This window comes from Mixophyes fleayi, chromosome 1 (assembly GCF_038048845.1).
Source record: "Mixophyes fleayi isolate aMixFle1 chromosome 1, aMixFle1.hap1, whole genome shotgun sequence".
NCBI classification, from domain to species: Eukaryota; Metazoa; Chordata; class Amphibia; order Anura; family Limnodynastidae; genus Mixophyes; species Mixophyes fleayi.
In genome coordinates, this window is record NC_134402.1 from 241,529,089 (window position 1) to 241,550,541 (window position 21,453).

General features: G+C 41.9%; 1 protein-coding gene across 2 annotated transcripts in view; it reads left to right on the forward strand.

Moving 5' to 3' along the window:
• The first annotated feature begins 12,115 nt into the window (after positions 1 to 12,115).
• The window catches only part of LOC142152151 (solute carrier family 46 member 2-like), a 30,145-nt gene continuing 20,807 nt past the window's right edge, over positions 12,116 to 21,453 (forward strand). For both annotated transcript variants that reach the window (XM_075208480.1, XM_075208489.1), the window contains exons 1-2: positions 12,116 to 12,211; positions 15,048 to 15,215. The gene's annotated coding sequence lies outside the window, so the exon portion shown is untranslated. The remainder of the gene's footprint in view (positions 12,212 to 15,047; positions 15,216 to 21,453) is intronic.

Sequence of the window (21,453 nt, forward strand, 5' to 3'; positions counted from 1 at the left end):
GTGACCCACTCCTCTACGCAGTCCAGATACATTTATTGGTGCGAATCATAAAAGTTCAGGGTTTTTAAGATATATTGTGGTGACCCACTCCTCTACGCAGTCCAGGTACATTTATTGATGCGAATCATAAAAGTTCAGGGTTTTTAATAGATATTGTGGTGACCCACTCCTCTACGCAGTCCAGATACATTTATTGGTGCGAATCATAAAAGTTCAGGGTTTTTAAGATATATTGTGGTGACCCACTCCTCTACGCAGTCCAGGTACATTTATTGGTGCGAATCATAAAAGTTCAGGGTTTTTAATAGATATTGTGGTGACCCACTCCTCTACGCAGTCCAGGTACATTTATTGGTGCGAATCATAAAAGTTCAGGGTTTTTAATAGATATTGTGGTGACCCACTCCTCTACGCAGTCCAGGTACATTTATTGGTGCGATTCATAAAAGTTCAGGGTTTTTAATATATATTGTGGTGACCCACTCCTCTACGCAGTCCAGGTACATTTATTGGTGCGATTCATAAAAGTTCAGGGTTTTTAATATATATTGTGGTGACCCACTCCTCTACGCAGTCCAGGTACATTTATTGGTGCGAATCATAAAAGTTCAGGGTTTTTAATAGATATTGTGGTGACCCACTCCTCTACGCAGTCCAGGTACAATTATTGGTGCGAATCATAAAAGTTCAGGGTTTTTAAGATATTGTGGTGACCCACTCCTCTACGCAGTCCAGGTACAATTATTGGTGCGAATCATAAAAGTTCAGGGTTTTTAAGATATTGTGGTGACCCACTCCTCTACGCAGTCCAGGTACAATTATTGGTGCGAATCATAAAAGTTCAGGGTTTTTAAGATATTGTGGTGACCCACTCCTCTACGCAGTCCAGGTACAATTATTGGTGCGAATCATAAAAGTTCAGGGTTTTTAAGATATTGTGGTGACCCACTCCTCTACGCAGTCCAGGTACAATTATTGGTGCGAATCATAAAAGTTCAGGGTTTTTAATATATAGTGTGGTGACCCACTCCTCTACGCAGTCCAGAAAGATACCTTGTTGCAACGTTTTGGACTAATAACTATATTGTGAGGTGTTCAGAATACACTGTAAATTAGTGGAAATGCTTGTTATTGAATGTTATTGAGGTTAATAATAGCCTAGGAGTGAAAATAAGCCCAAAAACTTGATTTTTAAACTTTTTATGTTTTTTTCAAAAAAAATCCGAATCCAATACCTTAAATCCGAACCGAGACCTTTCGTCAAGTGTTTTGCGAGACAAATCCGAACCTCAAAAATAACGAAAATCCGGATCCAAAACACAAAACACGAGACCTCAAAAGTCGCCGGTGCACATCCCTAATAATCATGTGCCTTCCTGATATGGAGCATAATAATGTCATATTTAATATGCAACTATGTGGGAAATTATGATCTATTTATTGAATAGGAAATTACGTCTTTGTGATATGTCAGGGAAAAGATGTGGCAGGTATAAGAATTTTGAACTATATCTGAACAGACTATGATTTACATCCAGGAGTGACTTTCCCTAATTCTGCCTTTCCCTGACATACAGACAATACAATTGTCAGGTACCATCCCCGCAGTTCGCTCTCTGCTCGGGGATGGCCGCCTGCCTCTTCCATCTGGGACCGTCTCGTTGCTTAGATTCGGAATGCGGCTCCCCTGGATGGCTTCTCTTCTGGGGTGCATGCGCCCGACAGTCTCCTCGCGCCCCTGTTGCTAGGCAGCGAGGAATGCTCTGGAGCAGCTGTTGACGGTCAGTACATCACTTACAGCCGGGGGACACCCAGTCAGCCTCTGCCTGCCACTATTTACACTTGCTCTGGCATCATTAGGGTGCTATAGTATTAGGTCTCCCCTACTCCAGAGCTTCCTCTGTATCCCTGCTCCATTTGGTTCTGACCCGGCTTGCTGTACCACTTCTCCTCGATTGCTCCTGTTCCTTCTCATTCCTGGTTTGACCCTGCATTGTCTGACTTCGCTTTTGGATTCTGATTTGGCTCTATTCTGCTCACTGGTTTGACCCTGGCCTGACGGACTATCCGCTGATTCTGATTTGGTTCTGCATCCTTTGGCTGGTACTGTCCCTGATTCGTCTGACTATTCACCTACACTACTGTCTTGGAGAACTGCGACTTGCGCGCCCCTTGCAGCTAAGACCAAACGTCATTGCGGGATCCCTGGAGAAGACCAGGGGCATGTTAGACTCCCGCCTCCAAGTTCAGTAGTGCTAACTCCGGCAAGTGTACCATCCTACACTCGGTCATGACAACAATCTGCAGAAGTGTTCTATTTCTGTATTTTAATCCCATTTAGTTCTTAATATTTAGGAGAAAAACATTATTGTAGCTTTACTCACTCTTATTTTATTTATTTTAATAATCTCTTTATAAGAAACATTCAATATACAACAATATAACAGTGCACATAGTATTGAACAAACAAAAATAATAAATACAATTGCAATGAAATATGAGCAAATAAGAGAAAGTGAAAAATCATACAGGTAAATAATTTATACACTTAAATTATGGGGAAAGTTGGAAGGGGGAAGAAGAAGAAAAAGGGGGAGAGATGTGGTTCACTTGGTCAAAGATTGAGCTGATGAGGTTTTGAGGAGTAAGTCAGCAGTGTCACAGGGGGCAGACAATTACATTTTAGTGCTGCTGCATGACGGAAGACGGGATTTTCTGTTACTACACAGAGCTGTGATGTCACTACAGGCTGTACTCCTGGCTATCCAGTAAAATAGCTGTACTCAATAATATGTCTTTTTTATATATTACTAAGATTAATTTTATTTATATAACAATTCAAAAAATCATCAGTTTGTGGAACTAAAACTAGGTGCATAGTTCATATATAAGATGGTCAAAATATTGAAACTCCTGTAAAGTGGGGAAGTGGCAATGTGTAACTAAAAAGTCACACATTAAACCAAGACTGCAAAGTAAATGATTATTTACAATTCATTAACTACTAAAATAACAAAGTCCTCAGCCATGTATGTTTCAAAAAGTCGTCACTGTTAGCAGTACTGAAATTGGAAGCAAAATATATAAATATTTATAAAATGTGAGCACCAAACCATTAATAATATGCATACTAAGTCAAACATATGAGGTTAAAATAAAAAAGAATTGTATATATGCTGGTGTAAGCAATATAATCACTTCAGGAAAACAGTACAGAACAACTGGAATATAAGTTGCTTTCTGTTTTTCAAGTAAGTGTGCTGTCAATGAATCGACTTTAGGGGGTAGATTTAGTAAGCGGCGGTTCCGACAAGCGTTTACCGTCATTTTTTAAAATAGAAATTGTATTAAAGACAAAGTCCATCAGGTTTCGTGTTTAATAAAATTGGCGTTTTAAGAAGATGACAGCAAACAAATGAGAATCGCCAATCTTTTGGAACCGTTGCCTAATACATATACTCCCATATGTAATGGAACTCAGGCCACCCCTTTGTCTCTCAGTTAAGGTCCAAGACTGAGCATAAAGAACCTGGGGAACTGCCACTAACGCTTCCAGGATTTACTGTGTTCCTATTGCACAGCTTCTCGGTTCTAGGCCACTGAGCAAAGCAGCTTCTCTAATCATGCAGAAAAACCCCAAACACTTCTTAGCCAGGATATATATACTTGTCCAAGTTCCGATTACTAACTTAGCGATGGATCAGTAGGGCAACCACACCCCTTATCGCCGTGACTTATACCTATGATGAGTCTGCTGACATGTTGAGTACTCCTATCAAAGCCCTCAACACAGCCAAAATTTGTTGGCAAAAGTAAACCAACTAAGCTGGCTCACTAATTGTTATGGCTAGCAGCTATTGTCCTAAGCTTGCAGAACTAATGATAGAGGTCTTTGCTTATAGAAGCTGCCTTTCCCGTAGAGCTTGTCGCGCTCATAGGTACTCAGATGCCCCCAAGTCTTACCTCTAGTGTAGTGTAAGCTTATGAGCAATACCGCAGCAAGGGAATAGGAGGCGTTACACAGGAGGGTAGTATTCGCCACAGTCAGTGGCAGGTCGATATCAGGGGTCTGCAATGGATAGAGAGGTCAGAAATAGGCAAAGGGGTCAGGGCTGTCAGCGAGCAGGAAAATCCAAGGTACAGATCCGAAGGTCAGGTGTCACGGTTTGGTATTCTGGACTCTTAGACCGGCCCAACAGATGTTACTCCTAGCAGGGCGCGGTGTCACGGTTCTTACGAAGAGACTCGGCAGATGTACCGTAGTAAGAGTGGTAAATATAATAAGTAAAGGCAAAGAAGATGATGCAGTTCGGTGTAACTCTGCAGACCCCTATGTGGTGTTCAGTAGAATGAGCGTCAGCTCTGTAGACAAACGTAGGGACGATGTCCGGAGATGAGCGTCAGCTCTGCAGGCCACTATGTGGCGGAGAGTCCAGTAGAATGAGCGTTAGCTCTGCAGACCACTATGTGGTAAAAAGTTCAGTAGAATGAGCGTCAGCTCTGTAGTCAAATGTAGAGATGATGTCCAGAGATGAGCGTCAGCTCTGCAGACTAGGATGGAAGAGAATAGCTGGAAGCTAACAGGAAGCCACTTCTATCACCAGGAGGTAACTCAAAGAACAGGCACTGTAGGTAAGGAGGAAGTGCCTTTTAAACTAAGCGCCATTAGAATCCACCAATGAGAGGAGAATAGAAGTTTTAAAGAAGCCGTCAGGTCTGCGCATGCAGAATCCAAGATGGCGGCGCCCAGGACAGAGCGGAGCGCCGGAGCCAGGTAAGTCTGCTGGGTGTCGGGTGTGATACGCGGAGTCTAATGGGCAAATGGTTTTCACCAGTGGTCACCGCAAGGTGACTTGGATTTAGCGGAGTTCGCCCGCAGGTCGCGGTCCATACCAGGAGTGTTGGGCAGGGTCCCAGGGGAGTGGCAGTGACTGGTGTAAAGTAGGCATACTGGTGATGTTGTAAGTTCTACACCCAGACAGCGGATAGAAAACAGATGCAGGATGAAAAGTACAATCAGTGGTTTAATGATGACTGGATGATAAACAGAACAGTCTTAGTATATTGACACAAGGAACGTAGGAACAGGGTGAGCAGTGCCACCGGCAATATAATATGAATGAATACAATTAGCGGTATAATCAGTGTATTCAAATATAGCAATATCATGAACAGTCCAGCAAGAGTGGAGATGGTAATGCAGCAGGTATATGAGACCACAATAAGGCAGCACAATACAGGAGGTACAAGTAACAGTCCAGCCAGCAAGGTAATCACAGCAGCCAGAGTGGAATACCCCGTTATGCCATTATATGCATAGATGAAATAGGAACAGTTCAGCCAGCAGGAGTAGATAGGAACAAGCAGCTTAGATGAAATGACCTGTAATGCCACTGAGCCACAGAGACAAATGCGGAGTAGATGAACTTGAGTGGTGCAGTCCGTGGAGCGGTAACACAGAAGGGTCAGATGTACTAGAGCAGCACGGCCCGTGTAGTAGCAGCACAATGAAGACAAGTGTAGTTTAAGCGATCCAGCCCGTGGAACAGCAATACAACAGAGGCAGGTGCAGCTTGAGCTGTATAGCTCGTGGAACAGCAACACAGCGGAGGCAGGTACAGCTTGAGTGGTATAGCCCGTGGAACAGCAACACAGCGGAGACAGATGCAGCTTGAGCAGTATAGCCTGTGGAACATCAACACAGCAGAGGCACTGACGATCCAGGTGGAGGCTCACGGAATAGGTAGGAATCTAATCAGAGAGGTAACTTGATCAACAGGTCCAGAGGAAAGGGAGGAAGTGCCTTTTCAAGTTTAGAGCCAGAACCAGGATCCAATAGGAATCTTGCCAGAGACAAACAGGTACTCAGTCTGCACATGGCAGATCAACACTAAGGGTTGAAGTCTGTTTAATGAGGCACAGGTGAGTGTCTTAGTCTTCGATTATGGAAGCCAAATGAGCACCGTGTGACATCAGGGCTATCAGAATGAAGCAGAGTCCAAATAATAAGCCAGGGGTCATAACAGGAGATCAATCAAAGAGAGTTCACAGAACACAGAGCAGAGCAGGTCAGCAATCTCACAGGAAAAACGCTATAACCGACAGGGAGGCTAAGTCCTCCTTGCCTTAAATACCTAGGAGACCCAATCAGAGAAGAGGATACACAGGAGGTAAAATCAGTCCAGTAGGCTGTTAATTAATAGATAAAGGGCACGTGCGTCCGGAACGTGGCACTAGCTATCAGAGCGTCTCATCCATTGCCTAGGTGACGGCTGGAACAAAGCAAAAGTGAGTTTCGATTGTCATGGCGATGGCCGAGACACAGCCCAGGAGTACACAGTGAGTTGCGGCAGTTTGGGCCACCACCAAGGCTCGTAACACTAACAGCCTGACACAATACAGGGTAAAAACAATATCCTACCTGTTGGTGGGCTACCCAAGTAAGTGCAAAAATCCAGCAAGTATCAATGTGACATCACAAAACTATTTTGCCGACTCTACACCTATTTTACCAGAGGAATAATACTGTTTTGTTTGGTTGTTCTGAGTACCAGACACTGCCATGTAGTCTTAGGATTGTAGCCTAGCACCCCCTACTTCAAATTACATTCTGTATTATATTCTCTGCAACTTCTCCTGTTAAGGCAGGAGTCAAAGTCTAGTTGGTCCAACAAGTCTACAGGCACCTTGGTGAAGGCAGTGCATGAAGGGAAGGTTGATATACTGCCACTATCATTGCAGACAAGCTGCAATGTTAATACAGGCTGCACTCCCTTGACTTGAAACATTATGAATTAACACAAATCGGGAAAACTGGTAATCAGACCAACAGAAGCGGGTAGGCAAAGAAACACAAAAAATAAATAACCTATTTTGGGGGACAAATATTAGCTTTATTACATATTATATGTAAAACAGTAATAAAAAGCCTACAGTTTTTTGGGCTAATATTAACTGTATTAAATTTATTTTTTAAATAGAAATACCTGTTAAAGATAAGGAAATAAAAAAATAAAAGTTAACCACAAGCTCACATCTTATTATGCCCAACATATGTAGAACAAGTTTATTTTTGCAGACTCTAGACCTATTTTGTATAGAATTGCACATAAAATTGCATAATAAAATGTTTCAATTGTGGGCCCAGCAGTGTATGTCAGTGATGATTAGTGAACCATTTGATTAGGGGGGCATTCTTCACAGCTGCAGAAGAAGCCTAATGATGCAAACAACTATGCACCAGATCCACAAAAATGTTTCATTTTACAAGTCAAGATGACCAGGGATGCATACATTTCAAATTAATGATTAGGGTAGTTCAAATGAGACAGTAAACCATACTTTATGTTGATGCTTTCACTTGAGTGAAATCATTTTAATTTTCTGAATGGACAATTGGGACAAATTAGCACTTGCACAGGATTAGTCAATATCATGCCTCACTTGACCTAGACCACACAGCCTCACTCTTTCATGCAGGTCATGACCTCTTTGGGTGCGCCACGGGTGTCTGGCACTATTGAGTAATGATGTGCGGCGCAATCAATTCAATTGGTGCTCAACCCAAAAAGACAGCATAGAAAAGAGAGAAATAAACGGACAGTCAGCTGAGAAGTGAGGAAGCAAGTGGATTATTGACAATAGAACTATCGGGATCTACAACACTCCCGTCTAGAGATACCAGTTACCACGCATATTATTCTTCATATAAGGTAATTGGATCACCAAAGTGATTATTAGTGTCAGAACGCTGCGTTGAGACTACCGGTTTATCTATACATTAAGACTACAGTTACCACCCACTTTGGATACATTTATTCGCCATTTGTAATAGATTTATCTGAACTTTATATGCATGAATGTTACTATATTCCATTATTTATTTCTCTCTTGTTTATGCTGTCTTTTTGGGTTGAGCACCAATTGAATTGTTTGTGTCTGTATTTTGTGAGGAGTGTGGTTCACCCTACAGTTGTGTTGCTCGCTTGGACAGTCTGTCCTATCACCCAGTGTGATGCGCCAACCACAATTGAGTCATTAATGATGTGCAGCAGCAGCTGAGCTTAACTTCCAAAGCTCCCCGTGTACTGCACAGCTTCAGATCCACGGAGGGTGGGGCGAGTGATCGCGCCCCCCACTCCGCACAATAAAGACTGCCTAGTCGACCCTTCTCACTTTCATTTGCCTTTCATCCTCCTCCCCCTTCTCCTCCCCTCTCACTGCTTGTCGGGCGTGATGTCATCATCACATCCCGACAGTCAGTGAGGAGCCCAGCAGAGAGGAGCAGCTGTGTGCGGGGGAGGGGCTATGTGAAGTGGGAGGAGGGGCTGTGTGAAGTAGAGGGACACTAATTGGATGGGGGCTTTGTGAAGCAGGAGGGGGACACTGATGGATGGGGGCTGTGTGAAGCAGGAGGGGGCTGTGTGAAGTAGGGGGACACTGATGGAGGGGGGCTGTGTGAAGCAGGAGGGGGCTGTGTGAAGTAGCGGGACACTGATGGATGGGGACTGTGTGAAGCAGGAGGGGGCTGTGTGAAGTAGGGGGACACTGATGGAGGGGGCTGTGTGAAGCAGGAAAGGGACACTGATGGATGGGGGCTGTGTGAAGCAGGAGGGGGCTGTGTGAAGTAGCGGGACACTGATGGAGGGGGGCTGTGAGAAGTAGCGGGACACTGATGGATGGGGGCTGTGTGAAGCAGAAGGGGGCTGAGTGAAGTAGGGGGCACTGATGGAGGGGGTTGTGTGAAGTAGGGGGCACTGATGGAGGGGGGCTGTGTGAAGTAGGGGGACACTGATGGAGGGGGGCTGTGTGAAGCAGGAGGGGGCTGTGTGAAGCTGCGGGACACTGATGGATGGGGGCTGTGTGAAGCAGGAGGGGGCTGTGTGAAGTAGGAGGACACTGATGGAGGGGGGCTGTGTGAAGCAGAAAGGGGACACTGATGGATGAGGGCTGTGTGAAGTAGGAGGGGGCTGTGTGAAGTAGCGGGACACTGATGGATGGGGGCTGTGTGAAGCAGGAGGGGGCTGTGTGAAGTAGCAGGACACTGATGGAGGGGGGCTGTGTGAAGCAGAAGGGGGCTGAGTGAAGTAGGGGGCACTGATGGAGGGGGGCTGTGTGAAGAAGGGGGACACTGATGGAGGGTGTCTGTGGGAAGCAGCAGGGTGACTGTATGAAGCAGGGGCACACTGATAGAGGGAAAAGAATGTGAAGCAGGAGGGGGCTGTGTGAAGCAGAGAAACACTAATGTAGAAAAAAGTGTGTGAAGCAGGAGAGGGCGGAGCTGTGTGAAGCAGGGGGACACTGATGGAGGGAAAATAATGTGAAGCAGGAGGGGGGCTGTGTGAAGCAGGGGGACACTGTGATGGAGGCAGAGCAAGAGTGTCCTGCAGGGGGGGGGCTGTGATGCAGGGGCGGGGAATAGTGTGATGCAGAGGGGGGGGGGACAGTGTGGCAAGACTCAAGAGCAGCATTTTAGGAACATTTTAAAGGGAAAAAATGCAGGTGGCCCTGTGACCCAGCCCAAGGGAGCCCACTATGGGACCGCCCAGTGGGCAGATGCCCCCCTGTCCCTGATTGGGAGGTATGCGTTTGCAAAACATGTGCCTGTATATATCACTTTTAAAAGGTTAATTAAACACATTCACTGTGCAGATGGACCTTGAACTTGCTAAATATGGGTTTTGCACTTGTTTATGCGTAGACCTATAAAAACATGTCCTCCAACTTTTTTATTTTAACTTAAAAAACCATAGGACTGGATTTGTACACTGCAATATACCATTGTTAAGTACCAACTGATTTTGGTAACTGTACTTGTTCTTGCATGTTTATAAATCTCTCCTATGCAATATAATATAAAGGCATTTTAATTTATTTTAGTTCACCTATGCAAGAGCACCACCTTCTGGTGATTTCTGGGTTTTTCAATTTGACTTGGACATAGTGCTTCCCGCTTGAAGTGCAACTTCAAGATGTAAAATGCAACCCATTAAAAGCACAGGACAAGACTTGATATCTGCCAGCTCAGAGTTGATACAAAATTCAAGATTTTGCAAAGTAAAAATTGCTATATGTCAAAACAAAGGAACACCTCTAAAAATGTACTCTCTTCAGTCTTTTATCTTATCTGCATCTTATTTTTGCACTGCTCATCAGTGTGCCTAATACACCCTTATGGAATGTTCTCTCATTGAACCGATGCAAACTTTTATTATTCCACAAACGCTGCCATCTTGCTCCGCAAATGTACACAGATCTATTGCATACCTGTAAGAAAATAGAATATGACCTTCAAGAATGACTCAAATGTAGTTTGTTTAAATTTAGTTTTACTACATTCTGCAGTATCTTGCTCCGTACTTTCTGTATTATTTGTATTTAATTTTTTTTAAAAATTATTTTACCTTAACATTGTCACAGTTGTAACACCATATGAGCCACTGGCTGGTATTTAGGCACCTAAACAGAAAGGTGTGGAGTCTAACGTACCCCCAGTCTTCACCAGGGACCCCCACAAGGAGGTATAGACTTTGCTGCGTGGGTTGTGCAGGTCGCGGATCTCCAAGTTAGTCAGAAGCGCAGTGGGATGTAGAACAGGAATGGTCAAATGATCTGGGTCAAAGCCAAACAGTAGCACAGTACGCAGGGATAATCAAAACATCAGGAACAAGCAGAAGGTCAAACCAAATGGGTTGTGCAGTATCAAAGTCCGGGAGAATAAGCCAAGGAACAAGCCAAAAGTCAGCAAACACTGAGAGACAGGAGAATCACAGAAAGTGCTGAAGCTGGAATGAACCAATACTCTGGCACCCTAATTATGCCAGAGTGTTCCTTACATTTGAGAACACAGCTGACCACCGACAGGAAGCAAACAGAAGAGCATGGATGCGATCTCCATTGTCCACAGGGCTGTAAGAGTGTCCCGCTGCCCCGCACTGGGACGTGTACAGTGGGGAAAGACAGGTGACCGTCCCCTCGACCTAGGGAATTTGCGGGGATGGCGCCTGACAAATATTTTTTTTATTACAGTACTGTTATCAAGTTTTTATTACTCTTAATAAACCTTCAAATAGCGAACTGCGCATGTGCAATGACCAATGGTATATCCATCCAAATATGGCTTCCATACTGACTGTGTAGTCAGCTGATACTCACTAAAATAGCTAGCCTATACGTAAAAGAGTACACACGTGCGAGATCAGAAAGAACAGCTACACGGTTTGAATGATATCGATTGCCTACAAATATATTTATTGGCATGATTCTACACATGCTCTAACTATTTAAAACTTTATTCATATTGACATGTTTTAACCATACTTGCCAACTTATGGCAAGTATGATCCAGGAGCCTGCCAGGGAAGGTGGGAGTGCAGGGGGCGGGGCCCTAAAAATCGCATCATTTTGGCCCCAATGTGACATAATGACGCAAACCGCGTCATTTGACAGCGGGGGCGGGGCCCAACGCTGCAATTCACTAAGAAGTGGGCAGATCCGGGAGATTGCCACACTCTCCCGGGAGTCCGTGAGACTCACGCGAAATGCGGGAATCTCTCGGACATTCCGGGAGAGTTGGCAAGTATGGTTTTAATTGTGATTATTGAGTTGTACATTTGGAGCATGTGTATTTTCAAACGTCCCCAGTGGACGCATATGCAAATACATACTATGAAGTATATACTGTAAATCAAATGCAAGGAAATTGGGCTCCTATCTCTCTGATGAAGTCTTCAAAGGGGGAAACACATAGAGATCTGTTTGGACACTACTGATTATCTTTAGTTAGGACTTATTCCAGTTCTCCAGAGTGGGAAAAAGGTTTAACAGGGGCGCATTTAGGGGGGGTTTCTAGTTGCCCATAAACTCCCTTCTGCTCGAATCCTCACCTCCAGCATGTTTTTTTTTTTGTTGAAGTCAATAAATGATGTATTTATTTTTTATAAGGCATTGCTGGAGGAAGCTCTGCTGCATAGTCTCATTGAGGCTGTTCCAGACACAAAAGGGGTTTCCCCAACTGTGTGTGTTCCAAAACAGACAATCTGACAGCAAATCAGCTGCCAGGCTCTCTCTTACTGCAGCAAATCAGCTGCCAGGCTCTCTCTTACTGCAGCAAATCAGCTGCCAGGCTCTCTCTCACTGCAGCCAGCGGAGCCTAATCTCGTGAGACTGCTTACTCTGCAGGACAGGTCACACAGAGCCAGGCACGGAGCAGGTAGGAACCATGTGTGTCTATATACAGCAGACATATGTTTTCTTATGTTGACAAAAATTGTTTCATGCTATATCCTTCATGTTTTTTTTTATTTGATCATGAATTCTAAAAAGTGTCATTGGGAGCCAACAAGAAATTGTTTACTTCAATGGAATATATATATGCTAGTAATATTTATATAGTGAATCTTTAACCACTTAATGTCTTTAGTTAATTTTAAGCCATTAATACAAACCTTGCTATTTAAGTACTTGCGCTGTTCAATAAAGGCTTGCAAATATGTTTATTTCACTCTAGGTATGACACCATTATAAGGTACAGAAACAAAGTACACAATTCAATTTATATTTACCCCTCTATGATTAAATATGCATGGATTGGGTTAAGGGAAGTTTTTTGTTACTTTAGGATTGTATGCCACAGTGATATTCATTCAGTTTTGCATCATTTCTAGTCCTAAATACTTCTATGACTGACATAAAGACATCACTGATGATACCCTTCCCTAAATCTGCACCTTTTTATGTGACATCAGCCAGGGCCAGTTCTAGAAATTAGTGGTCCTAGTGCAAAGTTTACATTAACAGCCCCCTTGCGCCTTTGCAAATCCGTGAGGATACTTTGCAACTATATTCTTAAAATATTTAATATATCACATTTTTCAGAAGAGCAGCATATGGCAATAGTTGTTTTGATCTCATTTTAAACATGCTTTGTATACTTGTATGCACGCTCCAACAATTGCGATAACCCCCACCTGCCATTGCTGTGATTTGTCTACCATCGTCTACCACACATGCAACATGAGGCCGCTTTCAGAATTTTTTCCAGGGCCACATAAAGTTCTCAATTCACCCCTGCTCCTCATTATGTATGTGTATCTTGTGTCTCTTGCCTCCTCCTACCTATGTTTCTGTCTCTATTTTCTCCTGCTATCTCAGTTTTGCCTTTGTGTTTGTCTCCCTCCAATTTAACCTCTCTACCCATATATAACTCTCACCACCCCCGTTTTATGTATGTGCATATCGCTTTGTGTGGTTCTGTCCCTTTCTTTCTGCCCCTGTGTGTGTCTGTATCTCTCTGTCTGTGTCCTCATGTGTGTTTCTCTCTGTCCCCTTATGTTTGTGTGCCTTTCTTTCTCCCCCTTTGTGTGTACGTCTCTATACTTTTGTTCTCTCATCCTATCTGTGCCCCAGGTGAACTCCATGGGGTATATTTACTAAACTGCGGATTTGAAAAATTGGAGATGTTGCCTATAGCAACCAATCAGATTCTAGTTATTTATTTAGTACAATCTATAAAATGACAGCTAGAATCTGATTGGTTGCTATAGGCAACATCTCCGGTTTCGGAAACCCTCAGTTTAGTGAATCTAGCCCTTAGGGTGTTTTTCAGTTGACCTGAACTCCCACCACCACACTCAGATCACAGTCTCCTGAGATCTGCCACTGTGCAGATGTAGTATGCTGAAGCAGGGTGCCGCATGGAGACTTCTTACACAGTGGAGTGTGTGTGTGGCAGACCAGAGCCAGGGTCAAACGCTGAAGCCCACTGTCCCTATTCCCCAACACCACAGATGGCAGGGAGCAGACAGCGTGTTTGAGAGAAGATGAGTGGCTGTTAATAATGCTGTGTATATATATTAGTGACACTGGGGTCTATTTATCAATAGTTCCTTACTCCAGCGATAAGTACATTTTTAATAGCAGTAAACTATATTAACTATATTGGGCTTTTGGTTTCAACAATGTGGATCTTTTTTTAAAAGTTTTTTTTAAAAAAACCATTATATTTATTTTAAAAAACGCTACAAAATTAATTCATTAAAAAATAATAAAAAATAATATATTCAAAGCATCAAGCATTTTTTTAAATTAAATTAATCTATTATCACCATCCTGTGTAGGCGATAACAGAACAGGTATTGCTGTGTTACAAATATCACCACAATGCTTGTTAAATATGCATCCCTACGAAAACATTTGGAAACGCCCCCCCCCCCCCCCCCCCTAGAAATCCTGTGTTTTCCCCTGTTTTTACCCTTTACTTCTACCTTCGAGAAGCTAGGAGGACTAATTGCTGTCACACAGCATTTTGCGTTCCCAGATAAGGCATTATTAAAGGTATGGTAAGTCATTGAAGTGAATATATAAAGTGAAAGTTCTTGTAGAAAGTCAGAGACACTGATTGAGACGAACGTTAGGCATGACTATCTCACATTATTTTTATATCTTTCATTACATTTTCAATCTCTTCTATGCTTGTGCTGGTCTATTCAATACGTTGAACACTGTGGATCTACAACTAATTTTTATGGACCTTCCACAGGGATTGTCCAAACACAATTTATTTATTTTATCCAATTGGGAGGGGGAGGAGGCTGGGTTCATAGAGCTGGGGATATTTGGATGATGGGAGCAAAACAAAGGAAAAGCGGGCTAGTATACAAAAATGTTTAAACCCAGACCTGTCACTCCTGTGTGTCTGACTATATACAAATAGCAGCAAACTATGTTATTGGTGTATTATTTGTCCCTTATGTACTTCACCACTGGAGCAACATCCCTCTCCCTCTACCCTAGCCCATTTTTTGTTTAGATTAAGATATTTGTACTTGAATGTGAATTGTTTTTTAAAGAGCTATAGCTGACCCAATTTAATTTATGCCACAAATGTATAGAGTATAGAAAATAAACTAACAGGCGGTAGATACCCAGATTCTTTTTTCAGATTCTGCATAATATTTGAATAAATATGAATGTATTTTTTATTAGTGTCTAGTAACTTTGACGTTTTTTCTCTGTCGAACCTTGTTTCACTTATTTCTTCTCTGTAGATTCCACAAGGGGGGGAGGGGTTTCCTCAGTTTCTCTCAGATTTTCTCCAAACCAGAAGTGAGGAAAAATATTTCTGTTGCACTCAGCAAGACTTCCAAACCGTGAAAAGAATGTCACTTGTGATTGTGACAGTCCTTTTGTGCAAGCAGCATTCTGAATACATGAAAGTAAGTATCAAGCTTTATTGCACATATCCTGACTGAAGTAAGCAGCTGAAAATCTGAGACGTGGCATTCACATGTGACCAACTTCCCTTATATATGTAAATCAGATTTGCACAAATAGCAGTATGATGATATGAATTGCTTTTCTATCCAGGAAGTGCCTGTCAACCTTAGTGAGATGGCAAGTCTGCCATAATGGGAAGAGTGAAAATATTACTTGTCCAGCCTATCATCTCGTCTTTCAATATTTCTTATAACATACGGTTCATTCTAACCTCAATAATGTCTTAATTATCAGAGTTGGAGAGATCAGCACTGTCTGTACATGTACACAAGGCTGAAGTTAGCTTCTTATTCGGCCAGCTTCTTATTCACTTCTTATTCATGCTCCAGCTTCTTATTCAGAAAAGCTTATTTTTAAAGGATTAAATAAAGTTGGATCACTGATTTTACATCAGATTAACACTACAGGGGGTCCCTTATACAAACTGCAATAGTATTTAGCCTGACCCAACAAGGTTTTGGGCATGAAATCAGGGGGCAAAGTCAACAGTCACTATAAGTTATCATTTTGAATAAGTAGCTGCAGTTTTGCAAGGGTTAAATGCCATTAGGCCACCAATTTGACAGTGGGAATCAACACAGGATGGTCAGTTACAAATAAAACAGCTGTCTTTTGCCTGGCCCAACACTGTTTTGGGCATGCAATCAGGTGGAAAAGTGGGCACAGATAGCTTTTTCATAATTTTGTATACGTAGCTGTAGTTTTGCAAGAGATTTTTTTTAAATTAAACATTTCAGTAAAATAAATCCCAAATCACTTTGTCCAAAAATAAAATAGACTATATACAACATCAAAGGGTAAAATGGATCAATGGGAATGAAATTTCACACTATCATAACACCCAATTCTCATACAATCCCTCCACAAAAACGACTGCATCACTTCACAAATTAAAATTATATACATCATAGAAACATGACATCATCTAACAAAATTCTCTGCATTACACCCCGTCACCAATCTATATTACCACCCACACACCCTTTACAGTCAGGAAATGAAAACAAACTTTAAATGTAACCTTACTAAAAAAAAACAGATGTCCACACAATCTAATAGTGAAAGAACAGGATAGATAGCGAAGAATCGAGAGACTGCCAGATGTTAGCTACCACCTAGGGATGTCTCAACCTCCGCCAGAGTCTACCCCAGCTCGCAGCACCCATCCGGCCCCTCTCCATTTCCCTTATTTTCAAAACCTCATACAAAATACTATCTACCACCTCACTACAAGGAAGTATTTTTCCCTTAATGGTCACTAAACATTGTGCACTTCTTGGGCTAGATTTACTAAGAATCAAGTTTGAAACCGCCACACATCGCCGGCGGTTTAGTAGTCCAAACCGCCACATTTACTGTAAGGCGGTTTGCGGCTGCAATTCAAAACGAATGGCGATGTAGGTCGAATTGAAAAAGCCAAGCCGCCAGCGTTTTTTTTCCAAACCGGTTTAGTTATAACCGCCATCAAAACCACCATCCAAAAGACAGGACAGGACAGTTTTAATAGCTGCTTCTGAATGGCTTGATAGCCAAAACATGGCCATACAGAACATAAGAGAAAGCACCATTGACATTTAAATTATTTGGGCAATCATTATTTATTAAGATGCAAAATGAATTTAATATTAACTTATGAGGGGAAAAAAATTCATTATATTAAGGGGACAAAATTATTTAATTATTATATTATTCGGGCACTATATAATGCCAAAATGTGCAGCATAAATAATTAAATCCACCATTAACAATCAGTTAATATTATTATATATCCACATTTCCCCCATAATATAATGCTATAATAGTGTCCCCTTAAAAAAAATATATAAAAAAATTCCCTCATAAGTTAATATTAAATTAGTTTTGCCCCTAATCAATAATAAATGATTGCCCAAATAATTTAAATGTCAATGGTGCTCTCTCTTATGTTCTAAATGGCAAAATAGCTAAACCGCATACAGTTTGAGCAATCTCGCCACTCACAACCCACTCTTTCATTTTTGCTGTTTGGATGGCTGTTTTGCGGTGGTTTTGAAAAGCCCAGCTTAGTAAATCTGGCTGTTTGGATGTTCATCATTGTTAAAATCAGGATAGCGGTTTGTAAAGTGGTGGTTTTGAAAAATGTATATTCTGCCCCTTTTAATGGCTGTTTGGCTTTAGTAAATCCGGAATGTGGAAGTCAGATAATTGGATGAAGTAAACTGAATTAATTAATTTTATTTTACCGTGCGATTGCTATTGGTGCACCACGTGTTATGACGCAATCAAACTGATTCATAACACACACATTTACATGTAAATAATGCACATTTGTTAAGGTTCCAATCCACATTTATTTATTAGTAAAATGTATTAGATTGTTTATACATAAATGACAATATATTAATAGTATCTAAGGCTCAGGATATATGAATTGTATCATGTTTAGTGTCATTTTGATCTGCACATTACCATCTCTAATCCGCTTCTTTCGGCTTTGCGATCGCTTCCTGCGATCAATAGTTATGGAAGATGAAAGGTTAAATGTTCAAAATGACAGTTTCCTTGAGAATCACATGTTTTCAGCTGTTGGGGGAAGGTGATCACACCTTCCCAGAGAAATCCTTTGAATTAATCTATGATCAGCAAACAACTGGAACATCATTAACCCTGAGCCAATGCAGACCCCTAGACATGATGCTTGTTTACATAGTGACATCACCAGTAGTTTTTTCTATACTGAAGCTGTTGCACTCAGCAAGACTTCTCCCTCTCTGATCCTGACTAAATAAGACCATGACTGTATACCCTGGGCCCAGGTGAAGCTAGCAAAAATTTAATATATTCAGTGTTTATACTTTCCTGCTTTATTGTAATATCTTTTATGTGTAATAATGGCTTGCTGTAAATCCTGCTATATTTTGCAATTAAATATCTCTGTGCTTTGAAACCACAATAATTGCATTGGACAATGTTTTATTGGAAAGCGATAAAATGACTTTAATAGGCAGTTTCAAATAGCCAAAAAAACGATGGTTTGACCAAACCACCCTTTAGTAAATCTAGCCTCATGTGCAGGGCCGCCATCAGGGGGGTACAGGCGGTACTGCTGTGAGGGGCTCGGACAGTCAAGGGGGCCCGAACAGACCCCTCCATCTGTCCGGGCCCTCTGGACTGTCCGGGCAGACTAACTGTCCTTCCTGATGAAGTCCTCATTGCACGGGCCCCTCAAAAAAAACAACTCAGCCGGCTATTGAGACAGTGGAACGCACCGGCGCCTGTGCATTCCACATAAAACAGGAAGTTCGGGTTTTGGAACGCATTTGCGTTCCAAGCACCAGAACCGGAAGACGCTCGGCCACCGCTACATACAGAAGATCGCTGACCACCACAGATAGCTACCATCAAAAGTACAGCACAGCTTGGCAAAGGCGGACAGATCAGCCGGACCCATGCTACCATTTGCTAACAAACTGTGAGTCTTTATATCGGAATTTGGATTACATTGGAACCGTATTTGAACTCTTTGGGACATTGTTTTTTATGAAAATCTTTATCCGGTTGAAGTATACCATAAGGACACTCCAGTCAAACATATTTGGTTATATTTATTCAATATTCGTATATATATCATGAGAGACCCAGATATACGCTTATAATCTGTATATTATGATGTGATTGAACTCTGGCTAGAGTAATAGAAGTATATCCATCTGTAACATAAAAGTCATTAGATATTGTCACTACACTTTCAGATCTACTTATTTACTTACTTTTTACTGTAGTGGAGCGCCGGGGCACAGTAACTCACATTCTTTATTCTTTTAGTGGCAAGGAAACCACTCAGATCCTTTAGGCAGCACCCCATCGATACAGTATTTACACAACTCAAGGTAGACAGCGCTTGGTCTTTTCCAGAATACATCAAAAGTAAAGAACAGCTCTTCAAAGAGCATTAAAGGTATTTACATATTACACTTACTTTACATCTCACACACTTATCACAGACACCAGCACTTGTATTCCGCATACCTCCCAGTACCACCCACCCACTACACACATCCAGCATTAGCCTCCCAATACCATCCACACTGTAGGCACGTACTCTATTACACTATTATTTTCATCTGCAAAATAACACCACTTCTCCTCCTTACTAATTGGAGGACTCTTACCAACTTGTAAACTCTTTCCTCTCCCCTTTTTCTTTTTTTCCACATTTTTTCTAGCCTAATACATCACTATATTTAATCAGATTCTCAACCTTTATATTTATTTTAATTCTCATAATTGAAACGCATTCCTATTCTATATTTATTTTTATCGTTTTTATTATTATACATATTTATATTTCCTCTAAAGATTTCTACTAGGATAGCGGAGGGTGACATGTACTTAGATGAGGGAGGGAGAGAGAGGCATGTACTGTGATGAGGGGGGGCCATGTACTGCAAAGAGGAAGGGGGGCAAGTACCGCAAAGAGGGAGGGGGACATGTACTGCGAAGAGGGAGGGGGGGGCCCTGCCAGATTAATTAGTACTGGGCCCCACAGTTTCTGATGGCAGCTCTGCCCATGTGTGCAATCTAACAACTGAGCTAACTAAAAAACGAGTGCTTCCCATTCCCCTCTCTACCTGCACTCCCCCCTCCTCCTAATATTTTGGAACACAAAACAAAACCACAGAGGTATTATACTACAATTTGATGCACATTTCAGTCCAACTAAATGTATGTGTAACTTGCTTGTTCTTTATATGTTTTTCTGTGTATTGGCTCGGGCAAGTGCACAGTCCTTGCTGGATTTATACAGTGTAATTTTCTATTGCCTGCTTCAGTCCTTACTTTGTTTGTGGAAAATATATGTTGGTGTTTTATATACAAAGCTCTTAAAAAAACTAAACAAAACAAAAAACTCAAAAAAGAGACTCCCGAGATGAACCTTCAAGAAGGGAGTACTAAGGAACAGCACTGGGTTTCCCATTCCCAGACCATGTTCATCCTGCCACACTCCTCTTGATAAAGTTCAACTTGTTCATCCATAACAACTGAAAGATCAAGCAACTGACCTCATCTCGGGAGTCTCTTTTTTGGAGTCTCCCCCTCGGTGGGTAGCTGGCCTTTGAGTTTGGGTGCACTCCTTTCTCAACGCATGGTTGGATGAGGGCCCCATAAAATATCCTGGAGTAAAGCATGGATACCTCCTGGCCTATATGGTTTAGGGTTGAAGGTGACAAGGAAATGGCAGATCAAAGTGGGTGAGGCAAACAACTCCTCTAGGAGGTAATATGTGCTCAAAGGGTCTGTCTTTGGTAAATTCCAAGCGGATTCCTCCAAAGTTTAGAGATCTCACTTTGCTTGCGTTTCACTGGAGCTCTACGTTGTCCACGGGAGAAATGTTATAGGGAGATGGCGAATGGATGACTTCTTGCTTCAGTGTCCTTTTTAATATAGAAGTTTACAAGGGAGTGTCCCACGCCTTAGGCCTTCCATGTTTCCATGTATTTCGGGGCTTAGTTACCCTGAGTGGATGTATGGAGTGCTCAAAAGTTGTGGGGATTTTAATGTAAGCACTCGTTTTTTAGTTAGTGCAGTTGTTAGGTATTACACGTGGAGCGCATCGTGTTTTAGTGTCCATTAGGGGCAAAATCCTTCCCTGTAGTGAGGTGGTTCATAGTATTTTGCACGAGGTTTGGAAAAAAAGGGAAATGGAGAGGATGGATGCTGCGAGTTGGGGTAGACTCTGGTGGAGGTTGAGACCTTCCTAGGTGGTAGCTAACATCTGGCAGTCTCTCAATTCTTGGCTATCTATCCTGTTCTTTCACTATTAGATTTTGTGGAAATCCCTTTTTTTATAATAAGGTTTACATATGTTTAAAGTTTGCTTTCATTTCCTTACAGTAAAGGATGTGTGGTGGTATTATAAATTGGTGGCGGGGTTGTGGTAATGCAGAGTATTGTTTCTTTAGTGTAACGTTTTTGTTTGGTTTTTGTTTTTTTTCATATTTGTAAAGTGGTGTATTAGTCGTTTTGTGGTGGGATTGTAGTAGAATTGGGTGGGTGTGTGATTTTTGTTCTTATGGTCCTTTTTACCCTTTGATAATGTATATAGTCTTTTTTATCTTGGATAAAGTGATATTGGATTTATTTTTGTTGCAATGTTTTATTAAAAATATCAATCCTTGCAAAACTGCAGATACTTAT